Genomic DNA, 14,247 nt, shown 5'->3' with positions numbered 1-14,247 from the left:
CGCGGGCGGCGGGCGGAGAGCGGGACTAGACTGTGAAAGTCAAGGGGGCGGGGAAGGGGAAGCCCCCGCCCTCGCGGGCGCGCGGTAAGCTGCTGCGCACGTGCTCGTGCTCCCGGGGTTGTGGGGGGGGGTGGCCCAGTGGGCTCGGGATTTCCTGGCTGCGCCACCGCGCGCCTCGCCCCCAATGCCCTCCACCTGTGCCCTGGGCCGCCTTCCCTGACGCCAGCGGCCGGTGGGCGCGCGCGCTGGGTGCTGCCCAGCAACGAGAGGCCATGCGGGGCTCGTCCCTCAGATGCCGGTGACCTTGACTGAAGTCACCTGCCTTCTCTAGCTTCCAGTCCTTTAAAACGAGGGTTTGGACCCGGTGCCTTCTGAAGCCGGTTCTTCACTGAGTAAGCAAGTGAAGGGTGTGTGTGTGTGGGGGTGGGGACGGGGGGTGGGGGCGGGAGGAGGGAGGGGCGGCGTTGCAGGCTCTCCAGAGCCAGGTCCAGGCAGAGGTCGCGCCCAGCACTGACGGTCGGTCCCAATCTGCAGACTCCCGAGGGCGATCCAAACTGCCTAAGCATCCCAGGAGTCGAGCACCCGCGCCTGCGTTCCTGAGTCATCCAGCGCCCTGCAGCGTTTTTCATGCACTTGGTCCGTATATATCAGACTGCAGAGAGAGGCTGTATTGTAACTGGCCAGCTTATAATACTCTAAATAATAATATAAAAGGTAGTTTTATATTTAAACAAATATTGCTCACTGACAGTGTGCCCGGAACCAAAGCCTATTGTTTCATTGAATGTACACACCCTTGGGACTGGAATGAGTAGAAAACATTGTTATTCCTGTTTTACAGATGAAGAAACTGAGACTCTTGACTATCAGTAAGTGGCTAAGTCAGAATTTAAATCAGGCTTTGTCTAATGTCAAATCCAGTTGGATTTTCTACTGTAATCGGTTTTTCTCATTAATCTTCAGACTTATCGTTTCCCATCATGGACCTTACCCATTTTTAATTGCTTATTCATTGGAAAAGGAGCTTCGTTCGAATTTAAGGTAATCAAAGAAAAAATTCAGTCAGACAAATCTAATGACTTTTTTTTCTGTTCCACGCATTTGAAAACAAATCACACCAAGGCCTGAGGATCTGAACGTAAACCTCGTTGTGTAGAAAGAAGGAAACACACTATTTTATTATAATCAACAAACTAAACCGTGTGTAGAGAGAGACAGCCAGGTGATGGAAACTCATTAGGTTCAGAAACCAGATTGTGCACGCGGTTCTGAGAGGTAGCCAAGCGACCTCACACAAGACCCTCTTTGGGGCTTAGTTTTCTTACCTAAAAAACCAGGGTTGAAGATCACCTCTCAGGGTGTTAAAAGGACATGTGCCAGCTTCGAACCCGCCTGGGTACAATGGAGAACGAGCGCCACCTAGCGGGAATCCCTCTAGGGTTGCACGTACCTTTTATAGGGAGGTACTGGAATAAGCAGTACACAAAACGGACTGTTTTGCTTCTAGTTTCGTGTACACAGTCTTGCGCTGCCAGGGATCTAATAGCGGAGATGTTTCATTTAAAAAAACTCACCCAGACATGGTTAGCACCTCCACTGAAGACTCACCTCGCTCCAGGGCCAAGGGGGAGGGACTGGAGCAGGACGCAGGCGTGTTGGGATCAATTTTAGAACGGAGGCTGCAGGAAGCCCTGGCCCACCTCCTACGCTATCCTGCGTTCCACCTTGCTGGTCTGCAGGCTGCTTGCTGTGAGTGTATAACCAAAGCTCTCGCTGGATGATCATTTAGGGCACAGGCATCCCTGTGTGTTTTATTGGCGCCATAGAAATTTTGTTTGTTTGTTTGTTTTGTTTGTTTTTTGTTTTTGAGATGGAGTCTCGCTCTTGTCACCCAGGATGGAGTGCAATGGCGCAATCTCGGCTCACTGCAACCTCCGTCTCCCGGGTGCAAGCGATTCTCCTGCCTCAGCCTCCCGAGTAACTGGGATTACAGGTGCCCGCCACCACACTCGGCTAATTTTTGTATTTTTAGTAGAGAAGGGGTTCTACTACGTTGGCCAGACTGGTCTCGAACTCCTGACCTCAAGTGATCTGCCCGCCTCAGCCTCCCAAAGTGCTGGGATTACAGCCACCACACCTGGAAGGGTTTTATTTTCTTATTTAGGTTGTCTATTTGACAGTGGGTGGATGGCAGTTGTATTCGGGGGCTTGAGGAGGAGAGCAGGGGCAGGAGCCAGCTTCAGTAGATAAAGAGAAACATGCTATGGTCAATTGCTTGTGCTGAGTTTCAGATGCTTGTGAAACAAAATGAAAGTCTTCTGGATGTATTATATATTTTTTTCTCTAAGATACTATTCTGAAAGCCCCTGCAGTGCTAAGCCAAGTTCTCCTTGGGAAATTTCCAGCTAGTTCTTATTTTGTGTCAGGCATTATTCTAGGATCTGTAGTTCAAGGTCTTGTAAACTCCTACTCTCAACAGGCTACATTCTGTTGGAAGAACACCTATAAATAGACAAATGCCTAAACAAAACAATGAAAAAAACATCAGGCAGTAATAAATACTATGAAGCAAATTTAAAAAGAGTGATGTCAGCTGACATCATACTGAATGGGCAAATGCTGGAAGCATTCTACTTGAAAATCAGCATAAGACAAGGATGCCCTCTCTCTCTCACCTCTCCTATTTAACATAGTATTGGAAGTCCTGGCCAGGGTGATCAGGCAATAGAAAGAAAGGGCATCCAAATAGGAAGGGAGGAAGTCAAACTATCCCTGTTTCCAGACAACATGATTCCATATTTAGAAAACCCCATAATCTCTGCCCAAAATTCTTTCAGCTGATAAACAACTTTGGCAAAGTCTCAGGATACAAAATTAATGTACCCAAATCACTAGCATTCCTATACACCAACAACAGCCAAGCCGAGAGCCAAATCAGGAATGTAATCCTACTCACAGTTGCCACAAAAGAATAAAATACCTAGGAATACAGCTAACTAGGTAGCTGAAAGATCTCTATGATGAGAACCACAAAACACTGCTCAAAGAAATGAGAGAGGACACAAACAAATGGAAAAACATTCCATGCTCGTGGATAGGAAGAATCAATAGCATTAAAATGGTTATACTGCCAAAAGCAATTTCTAGATTCAATGCTATTCCTATTAAACTATCATGAGATTCTTCACAGAACTAGAAAAAACTATTTTAAAATTCATATGGAACCAAAAAAGAGCCCAAATAGCCAAGACGATCCTAGGCAAAAAGGACAAAACTGGAGGCATCATACTAACTGACTTGAAGCTATCCTACAGGGCTACAGTAACCAAAACAGTGTGGTGCTGGTACAAAAACAAGACATATAGACCAATGGAACAGAATAGAGAGCCCAGTAATAAGGCCACACACCTACAATCATCTGATCATCAGTAAAGCAGATAAAAATGAGCAATGGGGAAAGAACGCCCTATGAAATAAGTAGTGCTGGGATAACTGGCTAGCCATATACAGAGAATTAAAATTGGACCCCTCCCTTACACCACATAGAAAAATCAACTCAAGATGGATTAAAGACTTAAATGTAAAACCCAAAACTATAAAAGCCCTGGAAGAAAACTAGGCAATACAGTTTTGGACATAGGAATGGGCAAAGATTTCATGATGAAGATGCCAAAAGCAATTATAAGCAAAAATTAACAAATGGGATCTAATTAAACTTAAGAGCTTATGTGCAGCAAAAGAAACTATCAACAGAATAAATAAAACAACAAAGTAAAGAAACCACAGAATAAATCCTACAGAATGGGAGAAAATATTTGGAAACTATGCATCTGACAAAAGTCTAATATCCAGCATATATAAGGAAATTAGACAAATTTACAAGCAAAAAACAACTCCATTGAAAAGTGGGCAAAGGACATGAACAGACACTTTTCAAAAGAAGACATACATGCAACCAACAAGTGTATGAAAAAAAGCTCAGTATCACTTATCATTAGAGAAATGCAAATCAAACTCACAATGAGATAACATCTCACGCCAGTCATAATGGTTATTATTAGTCAAAAAATAACAGAAGCTGGAGACTTATACACTGTTGGTGGGAGTGTAAATTAGTTCAACCACTGTGGAAAGCAGTGTGGGGATTCTTCAAAGAGCTAAAAATAGATTTACCATTCGACCCAGCAATCCCATTACTGGGTGTATACCCAAAGAAATATATAAATTGTTCTGACATAAAGGCACATGGACCTATATGTTCTTTCCCTATTAAACACTAATTCTTTCCCTATTAAACACTAGTTCATTGTTGCACTACTCACAATAGTAATATAGACATGAATATAGGCAGGAATAGACATGAAATCAACCTAAATGCCCATCAATGATAGAATGGACAAGAAAATAATACATATACACCATGGAATACTACACAGCCATAAAAAAGAACAAGGTCATGTGCTTTGTGGGAACATAGATGGATTTGGAGGCCATTATCCTTAGCAAACTAATACAGGAACAGAAAACCAAATATTGCATGTTCTTACTTATAAGTGAGTGCTAAATGATGAGAACACATGTGCACAAAGAGGGGAACAATAGATACTGTGGCCTACTTGATGGTGGAGGGTGGGAGGAGAGAGAGGATCACGAAGAATACCTATTGGGTACTAGGCTTAATGTGTGGGTGATAGATTTGTGTACAAACTCCTGTGACATGAATTTACCCATATAACAAACCTGCACACGTGCCCCTGTGTGTAAAAGAAAAGTTAAAAATGAAAATAGAAACAAAAAACAGAGTGATATGATAGAGGGTGACTTGAGGCTACTTTTCATGGGTGAGATTGAAATCTGAAAGAGATACCTTGTGAAGACTGAGAAAGATTTTCAGAGAGAGGAAGAAATAGTGCAATAAACATTAGGTAGGAACCGCCATTATGGGCTGAAAGTGTTCTCCTTAAAGTGATAGATTGAGATCCTAATCCCCAGTGTGATGGGATTAGGATATAAGGCTTTCAGGATATAATCAGGTCATAAAGGTGAAGCTCTCATGAATGGGATTAGTGCCCCTACCAGAAGAGACAAGAGAGAGCTTGCTTCCTCCCTCTCTCCCCCATCTATCTGTTTCTCTCTGTCTCTGTCTCTCTCCTTTTCTCTGCCTTGTGAGTATACAACAAGAAAGTGTCTGTCTCCAAACACTGGATCTACCAGCACTTTGATCTTGGACTTCCCAGCCTCCAGAACTGCGAGAAATAAATGTTAAGACTCCAGTGTATGGCGTGCTTGTTATAGCAACCCTAGCTGACTAAGATGCAGTCATAGTGTGCTCACAGGCATAACAGCTTGCTCCTGTGGCCAGAGGACAGTGGGAGAGAGGCAGAGTGATGAGAGTTGGAGTCCAAGATCAAGCAGGGTTTTTAAGCCTCAGTGAAGGGCATGAACTTTATTCTAAGTATATGGGAGACCATGGAAAATTGTACACAAAAGGGAACCAGACTATGATTTACATTTTTAAAAATTACATTGGCTTAGAAGACAAGATGATTGTGGGGTGAAATAAAGGAAAATCAGGAAGACAAACTAGAAGCTAGTGCAAGAGTCCAAACAAGAGATTACGGTGGCTTGGATTAGGTAGTACTGGAGATGGAGGGAATGGCCAGAATTGCCACCTAGTTTGGCAGTATTCTTTTTAAAATATCCTAAAAGTAAAAACAAACAAACAAACAAAAAACAAAAACACACATATAAAAAGTTTACCATTTTACCCATTTTTAAGTGTGCAGATCAGAAACATTAAGTGCATTGTTGTGCAACCATCACTGCCATCCGTCCCCATAACGTTTTCATCTTGCAAAACCAAAATTCTTTCCCTATTAAACACTAACTGCCCATTTGCCCCTCTCCCCAGACCCTGGCAACCACTATGTCTCTATGAATTTGACTACTCTAAGTACTTCATATGAATAGAATCACAGAATATTTGTCCTATTGTGATTGGCTCATTTCATTTATCATGATGTTTTCGAGGGTCATCCATGTTGTAGCATGCGTCAGAATTTCCTTCCATTTTAGAGCTGAATAATATTCCATTCTCTATGTATGCCACATTTTGTTTATCCAGTCATCTGTCAATGGGCATGTGTGGCTTTCACATTTCAGCTGGTGTACATAATGCTGCAATGAACATGGGTGTACAGATACCCTTTGAGACCCTGCTTTCATCTGTGTGTGTGTGTATACCCAGAAATGCAGTTGCTTGAATAATTCTGTTTAATTTTTTGAGGAACTACCATATGATTTTTCACAGCAGCTGCACCATTTAGCATTCCCATCAGCAGTGCACAAGGATTCCATTTCTCCACATCCTCACCAACACTTATTATTTTATATTTTTTTAGTTGTAGGAGAAAACATTATGACATAAAATTTACCATCTTAACAATTGTTAAGTGTACATCTCAGTGGGGTTGAACCTATTCAAATTGTTGTGGAACAGATCTCTAGAACTTTTTCATTTTGCAAATCTGAAACTCTATACTCACTGAACAACAACTCCTTATTTTGCTCTCAACCCAGCCCCTAGCCACCACTAAGCTTATACTTTCTGTTTGCATAAGTTTGACTACTTTAGATACTTCATATGCATGAAATCATATAGTATTTATATTTTTATGACTGCTTTATTTCAGTTAGCATAATGCCCTCAAGGTTCATTCATATTGTAGCATAAACGTGGCAGGATTGCTTTCTTTTTGAACGCTGAATAATATTCTATTGTGTGTATATACCACATTTTCTTTACTCACTTTATTCACTCATTCATCCATTTGGGTTGAATTAATGCCCCTTCTACTTCTTGGCTGTTCTGAATAATGCTACAATAAAAATGTGTGTGAAAATAACTCTTAGAGATCCTGCTTAATGTTCTTCTGGATATGTACTCAGAAATGGAATTGCTAGATCATATAATTTTATTTTTAATTTTCTGAGAAACCTCCATACTGTTTTTATAATGGCTGCATCATTTTACATTCCCATTTACAGTGCAAAAGGATTTTAATTTCTCTACTTCCTCACCAATACTTGTTATTTTCTGTTTTTGTGGTAGCAGCCATTCTAATCATTATGAAGAACATTTCATTGTGGTTTTGATTTGCCTTTCCCTAATGGCTGGTGATGGTGAGCATCTTTTCATGTACTTATTGGCTACTTGTATATCTTCTTTGGAGAAATGTCTATTCAAGTACTTTGCTCATTTTTGAATTTGGTTGTTTCTTATTTTGTTGTTGAGATTCAGGAATTCTTTGTACATTCTGGATGTTGATCCTTTATTAAATACATGGTTTGCAAATTCTTTTCTCTCATTCTGTGAGTTGTCAGTATTCTTGAAGGACTTGATAGATTAGATGGAGATGAGGGAAAGAGTCCTTCACTCTAGGAGATCCAAGGTATCTCCTGGATTTGAGCTTAGGAGATTGGGTGAGTAGTGGTGCTATTGATCTAGGTAGGAAAGACCTGAAAAGACTTGGTGGGAGAGAGGGTGGGAGGCAGGTGTTCAGTTTGGAATGTATTACGTCTGAGATGCTTATTAGACATCCATTTGGAGGTGTAAAATAGCAGTGAAAATTACATTTCAAGAAAAGTTCAATGCTAGAAATAGAAATCTGGGAGTGCTAAGATGATAGGTGATATTGATAGAATTGGATGGGGTCACCTAGGAAAATTATTATAGCCTGGCCAGAGTGAACTACAAGTGCAGCAATCAGGGCCTTTCGACATTTACAGATTTAGTAGCAGAGGGACATTCACCCAAAGGAACTAGGAAGGAATCATTAGTTTTGTAGGAAGAACCAGGAGACGTTGGAACTTGAGGAAGCTGAGACAGGAAAATGTTGCCATAAGGAGAGAATGATCAGTTGTAAAATGTGCTGTGGTCAAGCAATGTGGTAGAGAAATGGCCCTTGGGTTTGGTAAAATGGACATTATTGGTCACCTTGATAGAAACCATCTTGCAGAGTGAAGGGAGCACATCAAATTGGAGTGCACTGAGGAGAACATAGTAGAGGTAGAAGCAGAGTTAGTCAATACAGGTAACGCTTTAAAGAATTTGGCATGAAGAGGAGCAAAACAGTGAGATGGAAGATGGAGGGGATCCTGCATCTAGAGATTTATTTTTAGATAGAAGATACTATAATATACTGTTATACATGTTAATGTAAGTAAGCCATGAGAGAGTGACTATTCATAATCCAAGACAGAAGAGAAAATTGCAGTAGCAAAATCCTTGAGAAGTAAGAGATTGCTCTTTTTAAATGACGTACTTTGAAAAACTGCCAGATGAATTGATATACCTTCCAGTTTTTTTTTTTTTTTTTTTTTGGGGGGGGGGGGTTTGGAGGGGTGGACGGGGTCTCACTCTGTCACCCAGGCTGGAGTGCAGTGGCGGGATCTCGGCTCACTGCAAGCTCCGCCTCCCGGGTTCACGCCATTCTCCTGCCTCAGCCTCTGGAGTAGCTGGGACTACAGGCTCCCGCCACCACGCCCGGCTAATTTTTTGTATTTTTCGTAGAGACGGGGTTTCACCGTGTTAGCCAGGGTGGTCTCGATCTCCTGACCTCGTGATCCGCCCGTCTCGGCCTCCCAAAGTGCTGGGATTACAGGCATGAGCCACTGCGCCCGGCCTGATATACCTCAAGTTTACTGATTCTTTTTTCTTCCATCTCTAATTTGCTGTTAAGTGTGATAAGAACCTATTTTCAAGGAAACTTTATATAAATAACGTATGAGTAATATAGATGTATTTATAAATATGTAAATAAATGGAGCACAATTAATCTCTTGCAATATGTAACTTAAACTTATAAATAAAGCAAACTGAAGGAGTCAGTTTGTGCCTGTAATCCCAGCTACTCAGGAAGCTGAGGCGAGAGGATATCTTGAGGCCAGGAATTCCATACTAGTCTGGGCAACAGAGCAAGACCCCATCTCTAAAAAAAATAAAAATTAGCCAGACATGGTGGTCTGTGTCTATAGTCCCAGATACTTGGGAGGCTAAGATGGGAGGATTTCATGAGTCCAGGAAGTTGAGACTGCAGTGAACTATGATCCCACCATTGTACTCCAGCCTGGATGACAGAGTGAGACCCCCAACTCTAAAAAGAAAAACAAAATGCAGATGAAACAATGGTTGGGGCTGGGTGTGGTGACTCACGCTTGTAATCCCTGCACATTGGGAGGATTGCCTGCAGTCAGGAATTTGAGACCAGCCTGGGTAACATAGCGAGACCCTAAATCTAAAAAAAAAAAAAAAAAAAATTAGCCGGGCATGGTGGCACATGCCTTTAGTCCCAGCTACTCGGGAGACTAAGGTTAGAGGATCCTTTGAGCCCAGGAGGCTGCAGTGAGCTAAGATCAAGCAATGGCACTCTAGTCTGGGTGACAGAGTAAGACCCTATCTCAAAAATAAATAAATAAATAAATAAATAAAACAGTGTTTACAAACTCTAGCTGGCTACAGTGTGATGCTGAAGGCTCTGGACATGAAGTTGGTTATTTGTTATAAGGATACATTGACAAGGGCTACAGAGATGTTACCGAATGCTAGCTCCAACCTGGACCTTCCTTTGACATGATTAGCCAGATTAAAAGGGAACTGACACAACAGAAATGCACACCTAAGTTCACCAAAAGACGTATGTCAGAATGTTTATAGCCTCATGTTTTGGACAGTAGCTCCAAACCTAGAAATTAGGCAAATGCTCAACAGTGGAATGGATAAATCAAGTATGGTATATTCACAGAATAGGATACTATATAGCAATGAGAATAACCAGTCTACATCTACATGCAACCATATGATGGTAGTTCATAAATGCAATGTTTTAGATGACTCATTGTCACATCCCTAGGGCCTAGAATGGGCCTGGCACATGGTAGATTCTTAGCAAATATTTCTTAAATGAATGGTCTCATTTTACCCTCAACACAACCCCATGAGATTAGCAGGGCAGTTATCAGAATTTCTGAAATGTAAAGAGGTCAAGTGATTTGCTCCCAGTCACCCCGATCATGGTCACTACGTTAGGATCCCTGCTAAAACAACTAGCTCTCTATAATGTGTGTTAAGTCACCATCATTCTAAGTAATATTGCTGTTCCCTCAGCCTTTTAGCACAAATAGCGTATTTTAGTTTCTTTTGTTGTTGTTAAATCGTATTTTGGGACCTAACTTGGAGATGTTTATTTCCATTATGGGATATTTTGGACTGGGTTTTGAAAAAGAAAGGGCCAGAGGGCTGTGCTTTCAGAGAAAAAGGCTTAAGGTAAAGGCAGAAAGCTCACTGGAGAGATTTATGTCGAGGAATTTGCAGCAAACTCTGTCATTTCATCTGAGTAAGTGTGGCTAGAAACAGGAAGGGAAAAACAGGATATTGTGGTAACGCACGGGCTTAATGGAATGTCAGATGAACAGATGGGTTGGAGCTGTCCTGGGAACTGTCAAAGGAGGAAGTCTGAGGAGCCTTCAGAGGAATCCTTACACAAATGCAGGTGAAGTGGGGATGGGGACGTGTGTTTCCTGTAAAGTCAAAAAGAGTTGTGAGTGAAGCATCAAAAGGACAAGCAAAGGCATCTCTGTCCAAGTCTTCTCTCTAAAGTCAATCTGCATTCAGGTCAGAAGGAAGTAGGGGCCCAGTAGGTTCCTATCAATTTACTTTTAGGAATTGGAAATGATCACTTATATCCTTTGACACTCTGTCAGAGTTTACTGGGAAATAATTTTTTGAAGGGCCGGAGAATCCCAAAATGACAAGGATGAAATTAACATCAATGTTCAAAGAAGGAAAGGGAAGCTCTTCTTGAATATTTGTTTTTGGCTGAAAAAAAAGTCAGTTTAACTATTTTAAGTAAGACTCATTGAAGACTGACAAGTTGGTGTCTTCAAATAAGAACAACTAGTTTTGGAAAGGATAACTTTATTAGCCTGTTTCACACTGCTATAAAGATACTACCAGAAACTGGGTAATTGATAAAGGAAAGAGCTTTAGTTGACTCACAGTTCTGCATGACTGGGGAGGCCTCAGGAATCTTACAATCACGGCAGAATGGGAGGCAGGCATGTTTTATGTGACAGCAGGCGTGAGAGAGCATGTGTAGGAGGAACTGTCACACTTATAAAACGATCAGATCTCATGAGAACTCACGCACTATTATGAGAACAGCATGGGGGGAAACCACCTCCATGATCCAATCACCTCCCACCAGGTTCTTCCCTTGACACGTGGGGATTATGAGGATTACAATTTTAGATGAGATTTGGGTGGGGACACAGAGCCAAACCATATCAATGACATTTTTAAAACAGCATTGAACAAATTTACTAGTGGTCATAGGGAATGCATTAACTAAAAGCTAATTGGGAAGCTGATCCTTCAGATGTAAACTGAGCAAATGAGGACACAAATGATTTCTGGAGGATTTGGAAAATATATTTGGAGTTTCCACTTTAGATGGCATGGCAATATTAGGTACTTACAATGACCCTACTGCAGCGAAACACCCAGATGCTGGATTAATTACATACTTGAATTGCATACTTAATGTGCACTGCTGGGTTTACTAAAGAATAAGTGATATCCACTAGCCAAAGATTGTTCTTTTCTTTTCTTTCTTTCTTTTTTTTTTTTTTAGATGGGGTCTTTCTCTGTCACCAGGCTGGAGTGCAGTAGCATGATCTAGGCTCACTGCAAACTCTGCCTCCCAGGTTCAAGCAATTCTCCTGCCTCAGCCTCCCAAGTAGCTGGGACTACAGGCGCACGCCACCACGCCTGGTTACTTTTCGTATTTTTAGTAGAGATGGGGTTTCACCATGTTGGCCAGGATGGTCTCGATCTCTTGACCTCGTTATCCGCCCATCTCGGCCTCCCAAAGTGCTGGGATTACAGGCGTGAGCCACCGTGCCCAGCCGCCACAGGTTGTTCTTGTTATATTGAAGTTGAAATATGTATTGAAAGATGGGATAGATGAGAAGAGTCAGAATTGTTGTTGTGCTGATTGTTAAGTTGTTGTCTCTTAACTCCAAACTCTTCTATATTCTGCTTTGTGATGCTAGGATTGGGATTTTGCAAGCCAGATTTCTCCCTAGCTAGCAGGCCCACTGTTAAGTTCAGTCAATAGGGGATGCTGACAGAAGTCCAGAAGGCTGAGGTTGAAAAGAGGTCTTATTTCTTGTTTGGTTACTCTTTTGTTACCATCACTTCAGCAATACTTCTTTATCTCAGTAATGGTAGATGATGGCAGTGGCACTTGGTTCCAGTTTCCAAGTTTCCACCCACTCTCCTAGGACAAGCCACATTGTCCTCTCTCAAAGATACCAGAACTATCTGGGTAGCATCTCTCCTCAGGTTCTAAATCCCAGCCCTGCAGGGCTTCTCCTTCAAACTTCTAATAACCTTAATTTTTGTCTTTCTGTTCTCCAAGCCCGGAGATAGTCCTGGTTGCTTTCAGAAATAACTCTGTATTGTATCATTGTTACCTTTTTCCCTCTTAGTTCTCTAATAGCTGTTTAACTAGTTCCCATTAAATTATTGTCTTAGTCCATTTTGTGCTGCTATAATAGAATACCAGAGACTGGGTAATGTGGAAAGAACAGAGATTTACTTATTGTTCCTGGAGGCTGGGAAGTTCAAGATCAAAGGGTTGGCATCTGTCAAGGACCTCTTTGCTGAGTCATCTCTTGATGGAAAGGGGGAGGCAGAAAGGAAAGAGAGCATGAGCTAGCAAGAGAGGGCTGAACTCACTTTTATAACAAACCCACTCTCACAATAACGAAACTACTTCCATGTTAATGACATTAGTCCATTGCCCTCATGACTTAATCACCTCTTAAATGTCACACCTCTCAACACTGTTGCATTGGGGATTAAGTTCCCAACATATGAACTTTGGGGGACACATTAAAATAAACAGCAGTTATTTATTCAAATAGCTGGTGCAGTTTCTAATAACTGACTGGACCGTAACTGAAACAAGGTCCAAAATTTATTTCCTATAATATGGTAACATGAATATAGTTAGAATCAGGCCTTGCATCCAATACCAGGTGAAAGAAAGGTGACCTTTAGTTTCGAATCCTTGTAAACTTGCTAATAATGATAGACTTCTAGGAAAACAGCTAATGGTGTTTACTAGGAGGAGAATTGGCACTTATGAAATGCTTTTAGCAAGATATACCTGGTCTATCCAGAATTGCTTATGGCAACAAAAAACCAAATAAAATCCCTTAGAATCTATTGATATGTGGGACATGGTTTCCTGGAAAATATCACACAAGTTATGTAGCCATCTGAATACAGAAGTTCCATGACTGAAACAACTTTCTTCTAAGTAATGGAGCTGCAGATTTTTTTTTTTTTTGAGACCTCATGTGTTAATCTAGGCACATGTGTCCTGACGAGAAAGTGCCTGGGAATAAGTTGGCTAGCCTGGACCTGTGTGCTTCACTTGTGTCTAGCACAAGTGTCTAGCACATACTTATATCCTTGAAATTATTTGTAAAGCTTGATGCTGGGTAAGATCTCTGATTCAAGAGTCTGATTTAACAGTTGATCCTTTATGGTATTGCATAGACCTTTGCTCAGAATGCTATAGGTGCTTCTGAGCACTGTCTGATTTAACAGTTGATCCTTTATGGTATTGCATAGACCTTTGCTCAGAATGCTATAGGTGCTTCAGCAAAATACAGGAGTACACAAGCAAGAGGAAGACATAGGTTACAGGTATTAGGAGATCCAATGGGAAGAGAAGTGAAGGGTAACCCTAGGACAATGGTTAGAGGATGAGATGGCAGCCAGTTCAGACTGCATCAGGAGGACTCAAGAAACAGGTGGAGAGTTGTCTTCAGCAAGATGCCTTCTGGCTTTGGACCATCTTTTAAAATCTAGGGGTACATGGGAGAGTTTGACCTAGATTCTTTTATATACTTGGCTTGCTGCCAAAGCTCTTCATTTCCTCATTATCTACTAAATGTGAGGCAAAACATTAAAACTTTTAGAATATCTATTTGATCTTTTGAGTCTTTAGGACTCAAAAAAAGCTGGCCACGAGACTAAATTTATATCAATTACATTAAAAATAAAAACTGTTCATCAAAAAGTACCATAAAGAAAGTGAAAACATAAGCTCTCTCTGTGTGTGTGTGTGTGTGTGTGTGTGTGTGTGTGTGTGTGTGTGTGTTTGGGGGAGGGAT

Source organism: Chlorocebus sabaeus, chromosome 27 (assembly GCF_047675955.1).
Source record: "Chlorocebus sabaeus isolate Y175 chromosome 27, mChlSab1.0.hap1, whole genome shotgun sequence".
Taxonomy (NCBI): Eukaryota; Metazoa; Chordata; class Mammalia; order Primates; family Cercopithecidae; genus Chlorocebus; species Chlorocebus sabaeus.
This window is presented reverse-complemented; position numbering follows the sequence as displayed.